Below are 23,189 nucleotides of genomic sequence, written 5' to 3'. Positions count from 1 at the left end.
GACAGCTTAGTGTTAGCATTTTGCATGTCTTTACATTTAAATTTGTCCAAAGTGAATTACGTAGAATATTTAGCTATCTATTGTAGGATGCTGTGCAGCAACACTCCTGGGAATTGTACAGTTAATTTTTTTATTTTTAAACTTTATTCATTAAGCTTTGAGAGGGAGCACTATGACTTTAGTCTAGTCACGATATTTTATTGTAGATTGTGTAACAGATCAAGACATATGTAAAATTTAACTTGCCTTTTAAATGTGGATTACACATTTCAGCATTCACATTTGTCTTTTGTCCACTGTGACTCACTCAAAGTCTTTGTGTGCTGGATAGATAGATACTCTAATATACACCAACAATGACTGGAGTATATTATCCTAGAAGATTAGGGTTGGAAGGGACCTTAGGAGGTCATCTAGTCCAAGCCCCTGCTCAAAGCAGGACCAATCCCCAGACAGCTTTTTACCCCAGTTCCCTAAATGGCTCCTTCAAGGATTGAACTCACAACCCTGGGTTTAGCAGGCCAATGCTCAAACCACTGAGCTATCCCTGCCTCCACCCATGAACCCTCTACAATATATTAAAAATATTCTATTATGGGATACCGCCCCATTTTCAAGTTTTTGCCTTATTTTACACTTTGCTAGAATGAAAATCAGTACACAAGAAAAAAAAAATGAAAATACTTCCAGGATATGTCTCCAACCCCAGCAAGAGTGAGAAGTAATTGTTCAAAGTAAATGTGAAGGAAAAACAATGTTTATTGACAATGTTCTTAAATATGTCCCAAATGGCTGCTGCTATTGGCTGAGCTAAAATCAAAATGAGCAGCAGTGAGGAACTAAAAGTCAGCAATATATTTTTAAGAGTATCCTAGAAACAGAAATTTGGGATGCAGAGGATTTAGGACATAATCCACCCCATCTCAGTGAAGAATTATTCCCTATATGTTTTCTAATATTTTATGATATTGACAAAAAAACCTCCACCACAAGAACCACCAAAAAATCCCACATGTGTAAACTGAATTTTTTAGTTTATATGGATGCACACTGCTTTTTGGGCTGAATGACCAGAAGTCTCAAAATCATTATCCCATCTGTTAGTTACTTTCAATGCTTGGCACAATAGCTTTCCTGTTAACCCTCATCTTCAGTGTAAGTATGTTTTATAGATACATCACATATGGGATACAAAGGGCTTCTAAATTTCTTTGAATTTTGCAGATGTACCTATCCTACGTTCTAAGTATGTTTCACAATTATTAATTTACCCCACCCCTCAAAAAATCAAGTTACACCTTAAAAGAACAGACTTTCAAAGATCACTTCAGCCCCTTAAACAGCATATTATTCTATCCTTTCCCACACTGACTCAGTCTCCAACCCCAGCTCTTCCCCAGAAAAACCTAGAAAGACAGGGGAGTCTTGTCTTACCAATCAGGGCTCTGATTAACCAAGATGAGAAGCGAGTATTCTGGCCCTCTCGAAATACCCTATTTACCAGCTTCTTTCTGAGTAAGCCAACAAAATGGCAAATGAAATTTAATGTGGATAAATGTAAAGTAATGCACATTGCAAAAAATAACCCCAACTATACATACAATATGATGGGGGCTAATTTAGCTACAACGGATCAGGAAAAAGATCTTGGAGTCATCATGGATAGTTCTCTGAAGATGTCCATGCAGTGTGCAGAGGCGGTCAAAAAAGCAAACAGGATGTTAAGAATCAATAAAAAGGGGATAGAGAATAAGATGGAGAATATATTATTGCCCTTATATAAATTGATGGTACTCCCACATCTTGAATACTATGTACAGATGTGGTCTCCTCATCTCAAAAAAAGATATACTGGCACTAGAAAAGGTTCAGAGAAAGGCAACTAAAACAATTAGGGGTTTGGAAAGGGTCCCATATGAGGAGAGATTAAAGAGGCTAGGACTTTTCAGCTTGGAAAAGAGGAGACTAAGGGGGGATATGATAGAGGTATATAAAATTATAAATGATGTGGAGAAAGTAGATAAGGAAAAAAGTTATTTACTTATTCCCATAATACAAGAACTAGGGGTCATCAAATGAAATTAATAGGCAGCAGGTTTAAAACAAATAAAAGGAAGTTCTTCTTCACACAGCACACAGTCAATTTGTGGAACTCCTTACCTGAGGAGGTTGTGAAGGCTAAGACTATAACAGCGTTTAAAAGAGAACTGGATAAATTCATGGAGGTTAAGTCCATTAATGGCTATTAGCAACAATGGGTAAGGAATGGTGTCCCTAGCCTCAGAGGGTGGAGATGGATGGCAGGAGAAAGATCACTTGATCATTACGTGTTAGGTTCACTCCCTCTGGGGCACCTGGCATTGGCCACTGTCGGTAGACAGGATACTGGGCTAGATGGACCTTTGGTCTGACCCAGTACGGCCGTTCTTATGTTCTTATTTAGGGCTGACATCTTAAAAACTCTACTTGGAAAGCAGCTGGTAGCCATTATAGTTTATTCAGCATTGTGCTAGATCATCTTGGTAACAGGACTAAACAAACAAGGTTGTGCATCCCATGCTAGCTGCAATTTCTCATTTGTTTGAAAGCACATTCCCAGGTAGAGAATAAATGTTGCGTAATCTATCCTCCTGGTGACAAAGGCATGGGTAATCAAGGTGAAGTCTGCATCTGAAGAGAAAGAGCATAACCCTTTTCTCAAATCACAGATAAAAACCCCCACCACTTGGCAACCACTGATACATGGACATCTAAGAACAAGTGGGGAATCCAACAAACCCCACAAACTAATGGTGCAAATAGGTCACCGACATTTCTTCTTGAGTGCCTCCTATAAGTCCCCGTAGTCTTGTCTGGGTTGGGCTTCAACTGGCTAGCCCAAATCTGTGCCCAGTCTATGCATAAGCCACTCCAAATATTAGTAGGATCAGAAAAGATGGAAAAAACAAAAGCTCCGTGTTTCACATGCTGAAGGTATCCCAAACTGTGTATGTACACAGTGAAGCAGTTAGAACTCTGCTTGAGAGAAATCTCAAAGTAGATCATCAATTGCCCAATATTACTCCCTTTGGGAACTCCCCCAAAATAGCAGATCAGGGCACTCAGAATAATATTGTTAAGGTGTTAGGACCAGGACGTGGGTGTCTGGCCTAGTGGTCGGAGTGGGAGTTGGGAGCCAGGGAACAGGCCGGGTCTGGATAAGCACTCTTTGCTTATGTCTCCTCTCTAGTCATCCTCCTTTTCTCCCCTCCATTCTCATATCCACCACAGAGGCCAGGGAGCCCAGTCCCCCAAAACCCTTTCCTTGAATCACCACATTCCTCAGCTCAGAGCAGCAATGTTCCAGTCTCGGTTATCTGAAAATGTCCATTTAAGTGTCACAAATGGATACGCTAACAGTGGTGCTCAAACTTTTATACTGGTGACCCCTTTCACATAACAAGCCTGAGTGCGACCCCCCCTGCCCTTATATATTAAAAACAAACACTCTTTTATATATTTAACACCATTATAAATGCTGGATGCAAAGCGGGGTTTGGGGTGGAAGCTAACAGCTTGCAACCCCCCACCATGTGAGAACCTCACAACCTCCTGAGGGGTCCCGACCCCCAGTGTGAGAACCCCTGCCTTAACAGGAAGGTTCAGGACAGGCTGCCCACCGACCCATCCACACTTGATCCAAGCCACCTTGCATGACAACCAACACCACTCTGACCACTCCAATATACCCTGTATAACCCCATGGCTCACTCTCTCCTTTTGCTCCAGTCTCTTGGAGATCTTCAATCCTCTCCTTCCCAATAATAGGTAAATTTACCCCTTGTCAGCCAATCCCACCCTAATCCATCCTCCAGAACCCTCACTCACCACCTGAAAACAGAGGCGCTGGCTGGGATCTCAGTCTTCCTCTTACTAATACCACCTCCACACACCAAACCCTATTTCTCCCCACAGAACTTCCATATCGTGAAAAGGAGGGAGCATTATATTCCAAATCATTCTCTTACAAGGCCAAGTGATTGTACTTCATACTCTACTTCTTTCCACCTGGCTTTTCACAGAGACAACTTTTCCCAATGGGTACAGGCAATGATCTTTTCAGGAAAAAGAGATGATAAAATCTGCAACCATCTGTTTATATATCGGTGCATACTGAGAGACAGGCTCATTGAAAGCAATGGGCTAGGCATGGGAAAACCCTAGAAAAAAAACTTATTCCTTCCTTACAAAAGTAAAATGTAAGATTGTGATTACATGCACAAAATATAGCAGACATACCTTATTTGCTTAATATTGGACTAGAGAAAGCTAAGACAGTTTCCTAAAAGGTTACAGTTCTTACAAATGGCATAACAGCCAGTTTACTATTTTATTCAAATTAACATTTGAAAAATAAACTAGACAGAGAAGACAATTTTCTATCAAAAGCATTAACTAGGTCTTGATTTTCATACATTAAAAAGTTAAACAAGAACAATAGCTTATGTGGCTTCCATTTCTCGTTATGTAATTGTTCTAGTTCCTTGATTTTGCATTATTTATGCATAACCTCGGTACATTTTTGTACACTTATTTAGGGAAGCTGTTATAGCTTTTTCATACCTCACATGTTATAACTGAGGAACTTTCCAGTAGTTTGATATGGATGTGAGTTTTTGGCACTAATTGCACATAAGTATGATGTGACTGCAAGACAAAAATATCCCAGATTGTCAGAGAGATATTGGTTAGTCATATTTTGCATTTAAACACATGTACCTTAATGTATTTTCTGACTTAAACACCTGTTTTATTGCAATAATCAAACATTTTTATGATACTGTTTAAGTGTAATTGTCAGTGGGTTTTTTTTTTTTTTTTTTTTTTTAAACACACACACAGTTTATGGTGTGTGTGAGAGAGACAGATCAGCAGTCTAGTTTCCATGAATAAAAAAAAAAAAAAAAAAAAAAGTGTTAAGATTAGGTTCTGATATGACCTGTTAAAACAAGGTGTTTACAGTGGATGTTGACACAAGATAACAGAAGCAGTGTTTCACAAAGCTCATTGCTGGTCAATAGCCAGTCTTTCAGTGCATCCTCCTATTTTCATCATCATTGCAATGATACAGGGGCACTTGGTTATATATGGGCATTGGAAACAATGATCCCAGTTCTTCCCTGCCGTGCACCTTACATATTCATTTACACCCAGGTAATCTGAAGGTCAAAGTTGTTTATGGTGACCATACGTCCCGTTTTGTCCAGGGCAGTCCCTTTTTTAAGCTCTGTCCCAGCCCTCCCGACTTTTCTAACAAAAAAACGAGCATTTGTCCCGTTTGCTCTTTGGCAAGAACAAACCAACAAATGCCCAATTTACCAAAAAAGTCAGGTCCGCCCCCTTGGGGGGGGGCACAGAGGAAAATTGGGGGGATGGCAATGCGAGGTGCCAGGCAGTGAGGGGGGGGGGGGGGGTAAGCCTCAGTCCCCGGCTCCACTGGGCTCAGCCTCGGCCATTGTGGAGTTGGGGAGGGTCAGCCCCAGCTCTGGGTGGCATGGAGCTCGGAGGGTGGGGGGGTGGGTGCGTGCGCACGCCAGCCCCAGCGGGGTTGGCGGCTCTGCTGAGTCCTGAGGGCGGGGGAGGGCCGTGGCTGGGGCGAGTCCTGGCGCTGTCCCATTTTTGCTTTAGGAATTATGGGCACCCTACCATTGTTGGTAGCATATTATACCTTCTTTGCTCAAGTACTACACAGGGTTCCAGGCAGAAGATAATCAGGCCCAATACATTTTATAAGTGTTAAAACACCTTTTATAGGCTCTACATAGATGGGCAAGTGGTATGTATACACATCGCAAAACAAAATCAGATTTTATGTTCGCTATAAAGAAAAATGCTTGAATAAGCTATACAAAACAAACATTTTTTTACAATACACTGAGCCTGATTCACTACACAGGTACAAGGCAGTGCTAATTTACATCTAGACAACATGGGCATAAAAAGCCACTACTGATGCAAGTGAGTTGATATCTTAGTGGAGCTGTGGCCCCTCATTTATACTAGGTCAGTAAACACACACTGTAGTAATTAATTATTACCATGAAATTTGAAGCTGAAAGCCATTATAAACAGAAATGTGCAGCTATGCCAATGTATTACCTTGACTTTGGAATATGATCTACAATTCATTCTCTTAACTGAAAGATTCTCTCTTCTTGGTATTCAGTTTATAAACACACTTTGACTCAGTATGAAGACGATCTGAACACAGCTAGGTCTTCTCAGGTTGAACATATGTATGAAAGAGCTTGTTCAATTAGACTTTGCTGTTAAAGTAAATATTCTGAACAGAAGTTTGAAGTGTTATGAACTTTGCTCCTGAGATCTCAGCTGTATTGTCATTTTAACAGAACTGCAAATCTGGACTGGATAAACACACACCTTTTCATGTTGCTGTTTTATGTTATGCAAGGAAAGCCCACCCAAAAGGACTACCAGGCCTCAGTGCAGAGGAAATGTGTGGTTCTCCCTTCCCTTAGAAGAAAAAAAAACCAACCACCTACTGTGTATATTTTTGAAGTAAATTAACAGATCTTATTGTGCATCATTTGCATACATACTGTACCTATCAACAAACTTGTGGTGCACTGGTATCATAGTACACTCACTACAGGGTGAGAGATCTGGATTTGCTTATCAGTCCAGGTTTCTCCTTCCCTGGGCTACTAGGGTCTTGGAGTGTTGTAGCAGCGTGCTTAGCCTCTGGAAAGAAGGAATTGTTTTGTGGCCACCAGCTAAAGCATAGCTCTACCAAAAAAAGGAATTGTGGAGTCCCAAGTGTATCAATGATCTTAATATCAAATTCGCTCCATTACAAAAGCTCCACCCCCGCCCCAAGCTATCACATCTGCAAATTCAGCCTGGAATCTGAGATAGTCACACTGTATTCTGGTATCACCAGCACAAAACACATGTGTAATCGTAACTCCATTAGCAATTTAGCTGAACTGTCCAAGAGAATCCAGCTCGTTCCCCTATAGCTTAGCAGACTCCATGCACCTAATGGGAGTAAACAGTAATGATAAAAAAAAATCCACCACTAAAGCAAGCAACTATATGTCTGATGACATAGGGTGGCGGGGAGCTTATCTTTTGAGTAAGGCGGCACCATTTTTAGGTTTTATACTGTAAGCACTTTACCGACCATAATTATATAATCTAATGATCAGTCCTTTTTATCCTCTGTGTCCAGTCCATGCAGGATGTAAGTGTACTACCTCTCAGCGTCAGAGCCTGACTTTTTAACTCAAGTTGTAGAGCCTCATGCATTTAGCTCTGGAAGGTCCTGGGGCAATCACTGGTGCTGGCCGACATGGTGACCATCATAATTACATTTTAAGGAATTTCAGAGACAGGCTTATAAAGGATATCCCCATACAGTCCTCCTAAACCAAAAAAGAGACAGATATGATACAGGACCTTTGAGACCAGGAGGGGATAAGTGAAAGAAATGAGGTGATCTGATATGGAGATGACAGACAGTCGCCAATGTATTAAGAGCATATACTAAGATTAAAATTCAGGCTTATCAAAGGTCCTTGGTGATCATATAAACAAGAAAATTGACCTTGGTTTTAACATATTGCTATTTTCCTTTTGTTACATAGCTATATTTTTATTTCTTAATATAAAAAATTAGAATGTTTCCACTGACATTAATTATTGCTCATACCCTATGTATTCCATAGTCTACAAAGTGATAACTTAATAGTTAAACACCACTACGAATTCAATAGCTAAAATTGTTGTTGTTCAATGCTTTATTACGGAATTTTCAGCAAGTGGGACACAAAGAAACACAGTACATGTGGATGTGTTTTAATGGCCCTTGTTTTGACAGACATGTTTGTGTTTCGTAATTGACATGCAATTCCAGGAAGCAAAGTAGTGCTCGTATACTTTTTGTTGTTGTTGTTGTTCGAGGGATAGGAATATATTGCAGGTTGTTCCAGTCAACACCACTTGTCCTGTTTCCAAATATTGTATCACAAAACTTCTCTCTCATCTACTTTTAGTTTTGATGTAAATGCATACAAATAATTTTAAAGAGAGACTTAAAATGAATGGATTTTTTTTTTTTAGCAAACTCATTTAACGTTATTATACCTTCCTACAGTCAGTATTCAAGTCAATTTGTCAAATCCCTGAAAAAAACAACAAGGAGTCTGGTGGCATCTTAAAGACTAACAGGTTTATTTGGGCATAAGCTTTTTACCCACAAAAACTTATGCCCAAATAAACCTGTTAGTCTTTAAGGTGCCACCAGACTCCTTGTTGTTTTTGTAGATACAGACTAACACGGCTACCCCCGATACTTGTCAAATCCCTGGTTCATCTCAAGATCTTGCTGCATGCAAATCAGACAAGCTAGTCAGTTTTCCTTCAATAAGTAGTGAGAACAAGAATTTTTCTATATTTCAGCTAGAATTTTCTTCAACAAATAGATTAAGATTAAAAGCAATTTTTGTATGTGATAGAGAAATTGTTCTTGTGGGTTCCCCCACACACACACACACACACAAAATTTCAGTGCTTCATAACTTCAAAGCAATCTTAGTTGGTGTCAAATTGATCATTGACTTCTCAAAATTTATAATACAAACATTCTAAGAGTTATGAAAATATTTAAAAATTTTTGTTCAAAAAACAAAATAGTATGTCTGATTTACATTAATTTTGCATATTGTATTTTAGATCTTATGAATTGAAAAACTGAACTAGCCATTGTTTGCATTTTATTAATATATCCTTATTGGATTCATTGGACAATATAGGAGCTCTCCAGTGACCTGTGGAATGTCCAGAGAAATACAGGTCATTAACCAAAGACTGTGTAACCTACTGGAAAAATATATCTGCTTCACATTTAAAATGCTGGGGGTTCAAATCATATTAAAGTAGCACTATTCAAGTGTCTATTTTTTCCTCCATCAGTGGGTTTAATTACCACCAGATTTCTAAAGCAACTAATTTGCAATCCAAGACATTTCATGCATATGCATATATATATATATATATATATATATATATAAAAAACACAACAACACAAAAACCACACACACACACTACTACAAGATCCCTATTAAATAGCCATGTCAGAACAAAGTTAGTCTTGTTTAATTTCCCTAGGCCTACATTAGACTACTTTTTCTTAAAAATTCCCACTATTGCATGTCTACACAACATAGTGATCATAATGTAGGGTGTCTCTTTGAACACTAGTGTTCCCATCTTTGCTAACTCCCATAGGAAAGTTGGGGGTGGGGTGTCAAATTGGACACAGCCAAAGGATTCATAATCCAACATCTGGAGTTCAGAATTAGGATGGGATGAGCATGACCAAGTTAACTCACAACCATTATAAATTTCCTCTCCTTCTCAGAAGTGTCCTGTCCACCCACACCCACACCCACCCCCAGGTTTGGCCTACACCTAAAATTAAGGTTGACCTAGCTACATCACTCAGGGCTGTGAAAAATTCACCCCAAGAGATGTAGTTAAGCCAACATAAGCCCCAGATAGAAGAATTCTTCCATCGACCTAGTGTCTGTCAATTTAGCTACCATCTCTACACGAGCAGGGGAATCTAACCCCTTTCCATCACTGTAGTAAAGGGTCTACACTACAGCAGCATAGCTGTAGCACTTGTAGTGTAGACATACCCTCAGTTCATTCCCTCCTTCTGAATCCTCCCACAATACCTTTCTCTCCCCCCCCACCACCACTTTTCCAAACAACCAATTTTTGTGTATTAATGCCAACTTGAGAAGTACCCAGCTTCCTCCAGGTTAAGATAGATGCTATGCATAGCACCTCTTTTAATCTGGGCTGGTTTACAAGCATCTTTGAAACTTAAAAAAAATAAATAATAATTAGGGTCAGAAAGTACAAACTTCCTTTCGGCTCATACAAGAATGGTTCCTTTAATTTTGGGACAAACTAACGCTTAAGTACTGAGAAATAAAGAGGTGCTCGGAATGATGCATAATGCTCACATATAGAAAGACAGTGTGATGATTTGGGGGTCTTGTCTGTAACACTTCTGAACTGTGGATGATTTTATTAAATTGATTCATGAAATTACTGTGTCATGAAAAACTGATGTGGATCCATCAAAAGTTAGCAAGGTTGCGTTACATCTCTACTGGGTCAGAGACAATCGTGAGTGATCAACACTCAACAATAAGCGTATACCTTCCACCAACAGAATTTGGTCCAATAAAAGATATTTCCTAAACTATCTTGTCTCTCTTATTCAAGATAAACACACTTTGGGACAATAGGTTTGCTCTGGTTGGGAGGACATTTCCTCCACTTGTCTGAAAGGAGGATTTGAGAGTAAGGGAAAATTATCAGGAAAACAAAAGAAGCAGATGACCCCAGCAGGAATCTACAAAGGGAACCTGGAAGGGGGAAACTGAAGGGAGAGCCAATTTGTAAGATGAGGCAGGCTGCTGCAGGGGCAGGATAGGCAAGGGGGCAGAGGACCCTGCCTGCTGGAACACAGGTGGTCCCTAAGGTCTCCCAAGGGAAGGGGGAGTGAGTGAGGGACATGGTGTTTAGCATATTTTATTGTTTTGTATGATCTGTATTGTGCTGTACATGATTAAGGATAAAAGAGCATAAAGGGGGAAGAAGGGGTGGAATGGGGGCGGGGCCTGGGGCAGAGCTAGAGGTCGAGCACCTCCCAGCACATTGGAAAGTCGGCACCTGTGCACTGCCCCAATCTTGAGGTCCCTAGACACACTCTCAGGACGCAGACCACCTATCTGGGACCTTTCTCCGAGTGTTGGAACACACTGTCCAGCTGCCTAGTCCCTCTGGGTGAAGCACTGACCCCCCCAGGCTCTTCAGTATTTAAACACACCCCTCTCCCAGAACTCCACCCCAAAGCTGTGAAGCTTCTGGCTTACAGTTTAATTCTTTCAGGGGCATGCAATGGTTGTGAAGCAGTCAGACTGTACAAAGTGTATGCATGCTAATATCTTTATTCCACATCTACAGTATGAGCTAGGCCTGTGATTCTTTAGCTTGCATACACATACTTGAGCTAGCACAAGTATAAAACAGCAGCGTAGCCGCGGTAGCACGCAAACCTGCCTGAAACCAGTGGGTATGTACTCAGCATAGTTAAGCTGTGCCTGCACTGCCACTACCCGCACTACTGTGGCTATCCTGCTATTTATACTTGTTCTAGCATGAGTACATGTACACGAGCAAGGTAATCACACCCGTAGCTTGCAGTGTAGATGTAGGCTTAGAGACTGCCTATGCATGGCTGGTTAACAGTGAATGTGCATCTATTTACATATTAAACATTTTATCAGCCTACTACAACTTATTTGAAAATACATTTTAAGTTAAACCCACAGTAAGTCTTGTTTCATTAGGAGACATGTTAATCCGTGTAAATGTAAATGAATGATTTCTCATTATGTTTTGCTTTCCAGACTACCTCAAAGAGGCATTTTGACAGAAAGTAAGAAAAACTGGCAGAATTCTGCTCACTGCTCCTAAACATATTGTTTTGTGCTGGATACTTCCTTGATCAGTTGAATGGATTATGCCCTTGTGGCAGGGAGAGTCTTGATCGGAGAGGTCATTGCCATCTCTGATGATCTTAAACAAGTCAGACGAACATGAACTACCTGCAACCTTAAATAAACATTTTTCTCATCTCCACACACACACACACACACACACACACACACACACACACACACACACTCTCTCTCTCTCTCTCTCTCTCTCTCACCCCAAACAATAAGATCAAATAAAGTTATACACAGTAGGAAGTCAAGAGACATGGACTTCTGCTACACTTTTATTGTTACCTCATCCTCCCAACTCACCCCCCATCCAGTTTGTTTTATCTATGTGCTGCATCCTGCCTTTCAAGTAGACAGAAAAGCTCCATGGGGCAGGGACAATCTTCTTTGTTATTTTTGTCTAATGTAGCTAGTGCACCCCTTGACTGGGTTTCTAGATTCTACCCCATAGACATAACATGGACATTATGGCACTACTTCAATATTTTTTTGTCATTTGTTTTAAATGGCGAATTGTCTTAAAACATTTTATGACTAACTATTTAGAAAGATCTTCAAAGTGGAAGTTTTTGGTGGAAGAAATGTTGGAAGTTTACCATTTAATTATGAATAGATTCATAGATTCTAGGACTGGAAGGGACCTCAAGAGGTCATCGAGTCCAGTCCCCTGCCCGCATGGCAGGACCAAATACTGTTTTTTCCAATTCCAGTTTGTTGGATTCAAGTCAGGACAACCAGCCCCCTTTTAGGAAGGTGGCATTTGTAACAGCTTTAATTCAAAAGGGAATGTAGCAAGCACTGACTTCCCAATCAGAGAGAATTAAAAAAAATTCCTCATATTGTATGCTTGAATTATTCTGGATTCTAACAAGTTTCAGTGTCATCACCTTCATTCAGGCTGAACTTACAAGAGGTTAGTTTGCTTTTGGTATTGGAATGCAACACAGTGTTCTCTTTTGAACAGGAGCCGTGTGAAGTACTTAAGTTAATTGCTAAGGTCACCTAAAATCACAGAACAGTTTATTCTAATAAGGTGCTTTTGTAAATCTTTTGACATTTTATACAGTCACAAGTATTGGAGATAGGTCTGAACCAAAACCCCAGAGCTCAGTACACCTTGGCTTTAGAAAAATCTGGAGGCTGAATCCAAACGTTGTAACTCATGCTCCTCTATGGTTGTTAGAGATTACATCAACTTGTAGTAAGATGTATCACAATTACTGCTGAGAATATGCCTAAAGTAGGTGTCTACACATTTTTTTGGATGACTCTCCTACTGGGGCAGATCCACCAGTACTAACAACAGTGGGAGTGCAAGTGCTGACAAGCTGCCTAAGTTGGCATATCGGGCCTAGCACAGCATTTTGAGGAATGATGTATTATAATTTGCCTGGTGCCAAGAAACATGCTCGGTGCCTCACAAAGATGTGGGCCCTGCTGTGAAGAGTTTATGATCCAAAAATTAGACAAAAAGACAAGTAGTATATTAAAGAGATAGGACAAGGGGAACCCATGGAGAAGGGGAACCCACGGAGAACCTTTATTTGGACATACACCCCTGAAAGGTGTAGAAGGTTTTTTTTAATTAAGTGTTTATAGGTAGAGTTACAGTTGATGGCAATTTTATTTTCCATTTAGAATGAAGATGGTGGTGGCACACAAAAAGTAGGCAAGAGAGGACAGAGGTGGTGGCATGGTAGGAAAGTGGTATGTGGACTAGCAACTAAAACCAACCTCTGAAACGTATTGTGCACTAGACATTGATCGTATTAGTCCACATATTGATATTTCCAGTTAGTTTACACAAAAGGGTGCCATTACTTGGGCCTATTAGATAATGTATAGGTTTTTAAAGAAGTCACCTACAACGTTATGGGGAGAAACACACGTATACTGACAAGCTAGCAGTGTTTCTCCCAGTAATGCTGGAGTTGACCCAGCCTGCTCTAGGTCCTCCCTCCCTTCCCACGTGAATCTCACTACTGTACTAGGCCCAGAACTGATCTGGAAGATCAGTTTAAAGAGGTCCTTAATATATGCTTCCACAACAAAATCATCATACAACAGCTACATTTGTTTTAAATAAAGTTGTTTTAAAACATTGTTACATATTTTGTTTACTCTTTCTGACTTTTTAACGTTCCAGTTTAACACAGCTGTATGTGCATAGTAAAAAACAAAACAAAACAAACCACAACAAAAAGACCCCTCACGCTACAAACATTACCCCTATTCTGACACATACCAACAATTCAGATAAGGCAGTTCCTAACTTCAGCTCTACTTATGTAGCATAGCTCCTGGGGTCTCCTGTCTGGAGGCCTCAGACTGTATTATATAATATGAGCTAAAATATCTAAATGGCTATAGCCAAGAACAAAGGGTGCACTTGAATTTAAGGATAGCGATTGTATCTGGCTTTTATAGTTTATATTCAGCCAGTAGTTGTGTGTGTAAAGTTTTACATGTAACCTAGCATTCAAATAGTGGTCGCATAGAGAGCGAGTTTTAGTTGATTTAGGAACAGAGAGTCCTGTGGCACCTTTAAGACTAACAGATGTATTGGAGCATAACCTTTCATGGGTGAATACCCACTTCGTCGGATGCATGAGTTGATTTAGGGGATCTCATGTTCACCCTTTTTTTGTCTAGTCTCAGATTTTAGTCAGAAATAAAAGTTATTGTGGGGCTTTTAAATTACCACAGATATACAATAGATACTCCCACACTATGTGAAATAGAACATTCAGAAACACATCTAAGATATTGCTTACCCCCTCCATACAGTGCCTTAGACACCCCAAAGTAACACTGAATATAAGCTCATACTCTGAATACTGTAGTTATGGTTTTAGCGAACAAAGTGTTTACTTGGCTTCTGTGCTTAATCACAACTTACATGTCCCTAACAGCTTGACACAATTTCTAGTATGGGTTAGTACAATTTCTAGCATCTTTCAGGCTTGCTTTTCATTACCTACCTATTGTGAGAAGAGTAGACTGGGAAATTTTTGCAAGTGAATTTGGAAAGACTTGCTCAGAGTTTGAATCTCTCTCTAGTGAACAGTTCTCTGCAGTACTAAACATAAGTACAAGTACATCACTGTTCTCTCATTTAAAATGTAGAATAATTCTAGGATTCATGGCAATGCCAGCCTAAACTTTGCTCTAAAGAACTCTTTGTTTTCAAATAAATCAATGCCTGGCTTTAGATAATTCTATAAAGAATCCTATTCATCCAGCACACAGCATACCAGTTAACATGAGAACAACCACCACCCCTACCAACTTCTCTGAACATTTTAATCTACCTTCGTTTTCCTTCTGCATATATCTGGTATAAACACTTATGAGATGTAGGATATCATTATAGCTAGAATACTGTTTGCTTTCTACACATAAAGCCTTTATATAAGGCATTTGCAAACTGATTAGTTAATTAGCCAATGTTATGTTAATTATTCCTATGAGTCTATGTAATTTACCATTTTCTTCATTCCTGTTACAAGTATTATCGTAGCAAAACACACCTTAAAGGGACACCATCCTGGTCTGATTTTGCAGTCCCTTGTGCACAAAACTCCCATCAGTTTTCAATAGGAACTCTGAACACAGAAGAAATGCAAAAGGAAGTCATTTAGGGCCAAGTCTAGGTTCTGTAAAACCCCGTATGTTGAGAAGTGTTTTCATGAATTGTTTTTCTACATTTAAATTTAAACTTTAATATTAAATGTTCAAACATTTCCCTGGTGTCCTGAGAACCCAAGTCACATGGTACTATTGAATTAGTTTGGTCAGTTTCACTTTGTGGTTCTAATTTAATTACTCACATGGGAGTAAAATGCAAAAACCTAACCAGTGAAAGTAAATTAGATTAACAATTTTAAAATATTGATGGTATTTTAGTGAGACTGCACTATTTAGTAGTTAGCATTAAGGGAGGGAGTCAGGAGACCCAAGTTTGATTCTAGATTGTCAGTATCTCACCATGCGGCCTTGCATAAGTCATTTAACCTCACTATGCTTTATTTCTTAAAACACTTTTACCCCAGCTGTCACAAAATGGGATCATCCAGTTATTTATTTATTATAGAAAACTCACCTTTAGAGACAAACTCACGTTTTTTCCATTTGAACACCTCATATATAAATATTTATCTCAACTACCTCTCTCTTTCTTTAGCTACCCCTTCCTTTAACTTCAGTTCTTTCCTAGTTTACAACCAAGGTGGCAGAAAAACAAGCCCCTTACATGTTTGAATTACTGGTCTTCAGGCAGTCAGCTGCCCTGGTATATTTTTTGTCACTTAGCTTTTTCTTCTACACCATTCTAATTTTGTCCTGTAAAGTAGTTTTGGTAGTGATCCAAACTTTTATGCTTTAATCTTGCCTTGAGAAAGCAATGTAATTTTAAATCCCATCTGCAAACAGTACAGAAGTTATATAGATGTTAAACAGCTAATGTTGAGGGGAAAAAAATCTAAGACAAAACAGACCATAAAATGGAAGCTTCAGAAGCTGTTTATGTAACAGCATTCATTTTCTGGAAGTTCAGTCCCTAATTTACTAAAAGAGAGTAAAATAATTAAGGGCTTGATTATGATCCCAGATCTCTACATGTGTAATACCAAGAAGCTAAACAGACTACATTTGAGGCAATAACAACTGTCTCTGTATACAACTGTAGCTCTGTCTGGCTATTGCAGACTAAGAGTGAATTAAGACAGATATGGATGTCCAACGTGCCTGTGCTTGAAGAGAATGAAAACAAGCCATGAGAGATCAAAAGGAGGAGGTCTTAGGCCTAAATACCTGTTATTCATTAGTATGTTCACCTCTCTGTATCCAGAAGCACATTTCAGTGCAATATTTTTACAAAGTCATAGGGTATAAACATTACTTATGAGGCTCCTTGGTTGTTTATAGCCAAGTTTTTCAGAAGCATTCACTAGTTTTGTTTGCCTACCTGATGCCAGTGCCTAATTTTCAGAGATACTAAGGACCAAGGATCCTAAGGATACTAAGGACAGCAGATCAGGGTGAGGAAGGAGGGCATCAGTTGGTCACCCAAAAATAGGGTATGGCTCAGTGAATCAGTGGCTCTTCCTCGGTTTCTCTCTGGGCCTTTCAGCTGATCCACCCAGCCCCCAGCACCTTCTGGATTGAGGTGACTCAGCCCTCTGGTTAGATCTCACAGAAGTTCCACCCCTACAGGATACCCAAAACCCAAACTAAAAATGAACACAAAGAAACAGACTCTGCCCTCCCTTCAGGGAAGTCCCAACAGGCTTTGATCTTCCCTGGTTCATGTCTCAGCCAGCCTTCTCCTCCACAAGGAAAGCTCCAGGTCTTTTCTCCCTCCCAGCCAAACAGCCCTTGAATTGGGTCTCTCTTGTTAGCTCCTCCCTCAAAGCATGAAGCTTGCTTCAGGTGTCACAGAACAGGGCTTACTGGGCCCCCCAGCACACCGTTAGCCTTTCCTGAGTCATGTTGGATTTGTACACTCCATCACAAGGAGAACACAAAAATTAGTGAACACTTCCAAAAAATTTTAAACTTAGTTTATAGGAAGCCATTTACAGATGCAAAATCTGATATGCAAAACCAAAATCCAACAATTGGGTTTTACACTCTTGGTAACTTCATGAATATTCCTATCTACATGAAGCTGTCTCACCTCTGTTACACCCAACATTCTTCAGCTAACAACTTGATAAGAAAAATAAATACGGTCATTCAACTGTTTCAGAACAATAGGTGAGAGAGGAAGAACACAACGAAATGGAAATTGATTATACACAGTGAAAGAGAAAACTGCAACACTGTGGCATGCAGTATGCTTCATGGACAGTGAGATGTGTCAATGCCATTTCTTAGCTTGCATCAACCTAGGTGGCCCATCAAAGAACCAGATTCTGATATCCCTTTCACTTTTCCAAAAAGGAATGCAATATTCCAAGAAATTATGCAACTTTTGAAACAGCAAAATTTTCTGGTACAATTTGGCTAGGCACATAGTTCTGTTGGATTGTTTGAAACTGAAAAGGGGAACTCCAAAGTGTGTGTGTGCGCGGGGGGAAGGGGGGGCTGGGATCACACAAGTTTATGCTCCTTTATTCAAATGCACACAAACTCCTATTTCTTTCTCACCTTCCCTGTCACCACCCCAAAAAGAAAAAGAAAAAAAAAAAGATGTTTCTGCTTTAAAAAAAAAAAAAAAAACACCACATTTAAAATATCAGGACTATCCGGTCCCTCTGTTGTTAAGAGGATCTTTTCACCATGGAGGACATGAATATTATCAGGCTGTAGCGTGGGTGGCAGCTTTTCATGCTCCCCAGGAGTGGTGGGAAGTGGATGATCAGTTAGTCTAAGATGGGGAGAGGTACTATGCAGGTTACAGGTGATCTAATTATTAAGGCTCCCCAAAGAAAGATCTTAGGTAAAGTGAGGAGCTGATGAGAGCTTATTTAAAATAAATTAAGCTTTAAGATATTATTTAAACCTTCACTGCTTCTTTATGACAAAGCAAGAGTTTTTGCTTTGCAGGTCACTTTCACACACCAAGATAAGCAGGCACACATAATTTTACTTTAAACTGAAAAAAGCATTATGCTCTATAACTTTAATATTTAAGGAGAGGTAACCTTACACGTACACAAAACATTCTGTTTGTTTAGACCATCTGTGCCAGTTCTACTAGTGGTTCTCAAACTTTTGTACTGGTGACCCATTTCATATAGCAAGCCTCTGAGTGCAACCCCCCTTATAAATTAAAAACATTTTTATATATTTAACAGCATTATAAATGCTGGAGGAAAAGCAGGGTTTGGGCTGGAGGCTGACAGCTCACAACCCTCCATGTAATAACCTCATGACCCCTGAGGGGTCCCAACCCCCAGTTTGAGAACCCCTGTACTAGCCTATAAACAAAATTCACAGTGATCAAGATTTTCAGAGTTATTCATCATTTTGGGTGCTTCAGTTTTTGGATGTTCATCTTGAGGCACCTTAAGAGGGCCTGGGTTTTCAGAAAGGGCTGAGCTTCTACCCTCTGAAAAGGACAGTTAGCGCCCCAGCTTGCTGGACACTAAAAGTTCGCTAGTGACGTACTGCAGTTATTATGTCAATGTGCACTAGGGAACTTTTACTGGATAGTAGCAAGTGCCACATGGACAGTACATGCACAGGACGCTACAGCGCTCTAGATTTGCACCCCAGCTTGACATGTATTAACTGCTCGTTTAGACAAGACACACTAAAAAGGGCCAACTATGTGAATCTGATTGCAGGATCATGGTCTAGGTCAGTGGTTCTCAAACTTTTGTATTGGTGATCCCTCTTACACTGCAAACCTATGAGTGAGACCCCCCTTATAAATTAAAAACACCTTTTTTTATATGTAATACTATTATAAATTCTGGAAGCAAAGTGGAATTAGGGTGTGGAGGCTGACAGCTCATGACCTCCCATGTAATAACCCTTGCAACTCCCAGTTTGAGAACCCCTGGTCTATGTTAAAAACGAGTATAAAGTAGAAAATAAGGCTAGTGAATAACTTGCAGCAGATTTTGCCAGTAGACAGTCTAACTGATTTACCCAAATACATACAAAGACTCAGATTATCACAGGACCTAAAGCAGTTCAATAGTATTTGGGCACCTAACTTCTTCAGGCTCCTTTGAAAACTGCATCTTCAGAGAACAAGGGTTAGCAAGCAAGACTGTTACTATTAAGATAACGTTAGTTTCTACCTTTAATTTTTGTACATCATTTACATACCACAATGACAGATGGTTTAGGAAAAACCTAAGGTATGGATTAGACTTCTTTTGATTACTGATGGGATTCTTCAATATTCTGAGGAAAAAAATCAGGGCTGAGATTCAGCCAGTATGCATTGATACATCTCTTTCATGTTGCTCTCTTATTCTCCAAAATCCAAGTTTAATTTTTAAAAAGTAAATCTCTAGCTTTTATAGTTGCTGAGACAGCCTCAAAGACAAACTAAGTGTAATCGATACAGTGATGTCCGCCTTTGTTCGCAAAATTTGAAAATGGGTGAATGGCCCCGTTCATCTCATTAGGGGCTAACTCAGATGCCCAATGATAACAGTGTTGACATTGAAGGGATTAGCTATTCCACTGCTCATCAAAGCATGTAAGAAAGGAGAGTGAAAATTTTACTACAAGGATCTGCACAGTCTATTGAGCGTCAGGTCACGTTGGTTCCACAAGTGAATGGGCTTGGGGGAGTACCTCCCACTTTTCCCATACACACTCCAAAATCAAGGAGTCAAACCCAAGCAGTCTCGCAGAGTCCAGTCAAGGACCATCAAAGAGAAGCCAAGTGTGAGAAGCTCAGCAGGGCCCATGAATGTATTTGGACCCCACTGAGGGGGAGCTGAAACTTGTGCGCATTCTGGGCTCCTCGTATTTTGAATAGCTGCCATATCTACTATGAGCAGTGAGTGAAGCTTGTTTTGTAGGTGGAGTTTGGAAGAGTACTCCTCCCCACACACATCTGACTCCTAAACAATATTCATCTCAGAGGCTGAGATTGTTCCTCATCACATCTGAACAGAAAGCAACCCCCTGCAAGTGGATTTCCCCTTCTGTGCGGAAGGGAGGCTTAGCCACCGCTGTAATACTGTCTTGTCTCCACTCCTCCCCAACCTGGTGCAGAAGAGGTCTCCATGGGGGAGAAGGAGGAGATGTAGAGAGTCAGAGGGATGCAAATCCTTCTCCCTCTAACCCTGTGGTTACCTAAAAAAGATAATACAGCCCCATATTGTTTTAACTTGCTTAGTGTCTTTCAGAGGGAAGGTAATGAAAGCAAGGTAAGGGCCACTATTCACTTAAGGCTTTGAGGCTCAGTCTCTCTCAATTGCCCTGAATTTAGTCACGCCCTACCTCTTAAATGTCTGTTGCTTTCACCAGGCACCAATATTTATTCAGGATCATGTAGTGGAATCAGAACATTGGGGTTGTCTACAGTTGCAAATCACACCCCAAAAACCTCCCAACCAGCCAACCTAAACATTGGACATATGGGAGAAGATCCGGTGAGGTACACAAATAGTAGGTCAATCAACTTAAAAGGAGCAAGGGACACTGTTAGCTTGGTTGGAGGGAGGGAAATAAAGTTTGCTCTCCTGAAATGTACCTATCATTATTACAAAAAACATCTAAAATTACACTAACTGAAAGAAGTTAATGAGCAGAAAATTTCTCAATTTTTTCTGCTTGTTTACTCTGTGCATTTGACAGCACTTGGGCCCCAATCTTGTAATCAGATCCTTTTATAAAGATATTTTCAGTCTCTCCCTTGCTAACAGACCACACAGAGGAGAAGGAGGAACTGAAACTACCATACACAAACCTTGATCTTGCCATTGAATCCATGTGAGTGCAAGACTGCCTAGATGGATCTGATTACAAGATTGGGGCCAAAGTGCTGTCAAATGCACACAGTAAGCAAAGAGGGAAATAGAGAATTTTTCTGCTCATTAACTTCTTTTGGTTAGTGTAATTTTAGGTGGTTTTTGTAAAAATAGCAGGTACATTTCAGAGAGAGTAGGCCCTCTCTGCTCCTGTTGCAAGCTGACAGTCTCCCTTGCTCTCATTACGTTTCTTGTCCACCGTCCTACTATTTAGAGATTGTTAAGGGATTTAACAATTCAGGACAAACTTTAAAAGAAAATAGATTTTTTTCCTGTTAGTGAGTTTTGTTAAAGTTGACAGTCCTTTTAAAATGAGTCTCTTTTTTAAGCCTACTATATGAATCATTTTAGGGATTGCAATTCAATTCACTATTCTAAGACACAAGGGTTAGGTACAACTGAGCCTGATAAACTTTTAGAAAGATTTCATTCCAACCTAGTACCGGAAGGTCCATCAGACCCCACATCACAGATAGCAGACTTTCATCTGGGAACCAATCACTTTATATTGTATTTAAGTTGATGGCAGAATACTCACTGGCTATAAGAATAGGAACAGGCCCCGAAGAGACTATCAGGTTTACTAAAAAGTTATTAAAACAATGAATTTTTAGAAGCATACTTTTACTTTTCACTGTATAGTTTACTTTTTGCATTCCTCTTTCACTTTTAATCAGCTTTCTCTCATGCAAAGTGCTGCAGCCTTCAGATTGCAAACACTGCACCAGAATGTTACAAAAGTGCATGCACAGACTGCAAAACAATAAATAGAAGTACAGGTAACAAAACAAAGTCTACCTTTCCTAAAGCTGTGCCCCTTTAAAAGACACAAACAGATTAACTGTTCCAAAGAGACATGGCATTGAAGCGTAATAAGAACGGAAAGGTAGAGCCTTATGCTTACATTCTGGAGGAAAATGATCTTGCCCTGAGATTTTCTCCTCGTTATTCTCTCCTCTCACCCATCAAGTAATTTCTTTTATAATCAACATAGGCAGACGTGCGAGGAACCTGAAAACAAGCTGATCTGACCAGTCACTACAACTCCTCTGAAGAATGCAAAGCCAGAAATGCGCAGCTGAGCACAGGGTACCGCCGCACGCTTTCTAATGCCGGTGATAGACCAGGATACGTACCACGCGCCTGTACAGGGCGTTTCTACCGGGCAACTTCCTCGCAATATTCCCTTTCGAGGATTAAATAACCGAGACAGCACTTTTTCCTTCCGGAACTCTGAGCAAGTTCCTAGCCCCCCGACGCGAGCGTTATGTGCACCCGAGCAGCTCGGGCTTCCTGCGGAAGAGGGAGGCAGGATTTTTTAAAAGCCTACTTATTTCTAAGTACAAACGAGCAGGGTGCAAGGCCCGCGTTTCCCCAGGTTAGCGCCGCACCGAGCAGAGCCCCAGCAGCCTAAGGTCCCGGCAGCTTCAGTTCTGCGGCCACGTGCGGCTGGATCACAAGCCGCCTGGCTGCCCCGACCCCCAGCCCGACTCCTCCGCGGCCACACCTACCCCAGAGCCCAGCGCCGGGCTGAGCGAGCCTCCGCCACTTTGCACTTTCTCTTCCTTTTTCCTGGAGCCCGCTGCCGGGGTTAAATGCTTCTTCCCTGACGTGTCAGCGGAGCTCCTCCCGGGCCCCCCGCCGGCCAGACACGCACGCAGCCGGCCAGGGCTGCCCCCCCGGCCCCGCCCGGGGCTCGTGCCGCGGAGCGCTTACATGCCCCAGGGAGCGCTCGCAGGCAGCACCCGCCCACCGGTGCAGGCTGCCGGCCCCGCCCGCGGGATCCGAACTGGTCTCCCCGCAGCCGCCCCGAGCCGAAGGCGGGCACTTGAGCCACCACTGAGCCCTGCCTCAGCCCACACCCAACCCCGGCTCCTGAAGCGGCTTCACCCACCGGCCAGTCACCAGCTTGGCCCAGGCACCCGCCGGGGAGGGTCATTTTAGGACGTTGAATTAAATGTGAGTTTCATGTGACACAGGGAGCGAGCAAGATAGCGGGGCGCCGCGGCCTCTAGCGGGCCTGGAGGCAACTGCAGGCTGCTATGCGTCCGAGAGCCGGTGAGAGCGGTTCGCAGAACATTCCTCTCCTCCAGTGAGTTAGGCCTCCTTGTTAAAATCAGATTAACTCACTTGGGGTCGGTCCTGATGGTGCTTCCTT

General features: G+C 41.0%; 1 protein-coding gene across 4 annotated transcripts in view; it reads right to left on the bottom strand.

Annotated features, from left to right (window-relative positions):
- The window catches only part of LOC117873546 (serine/threonine-protein kinase Sgk3), a 76,846-nt gene extending 53,926 nt beyond the window's left edge, over positions 1–22,920 (bottom strand). Inside the window, exon 1 of one of the 4 annotated variants that reach the window (XM_034763024.1) lies at positions 22,543–22,920. The gene's annotated coding sequence lies outside the window, so the exon portion shown is untranslated. Of the gene's footprint in view, positions 1–21,935; positions 22,102–22,167; positions 22,272–22,542 lie in introns of those variants that run through there. The other 3 variants (XM_034763033.1, XM_034763029.1, XM_034763028.1) reach the window with 3 other exon arrangements.
- Between the last annotated feature and the right edge of the window lie 269 nt (positions 22,921–23,189).

Source organism: Trachemys scripta, chromosome 2 (genome assembly GCF_013100865.1).
Source record: "Trachemys scripta elegans isolate TJP31775 chromosome 2, CAS_Tse_1.0, whole genome shotgun sequence".
Lineage (NCBI taxonomy): Eukaryota > Metazoa > Chordata > Testudines > Emydidae > Trachemys > Trachemys scripta.
The sequence above is the reverse complement of the archived record's forward strand: the minus strand, read 5'-3'. Positions and strand labels throughout refer to the sequence as shown.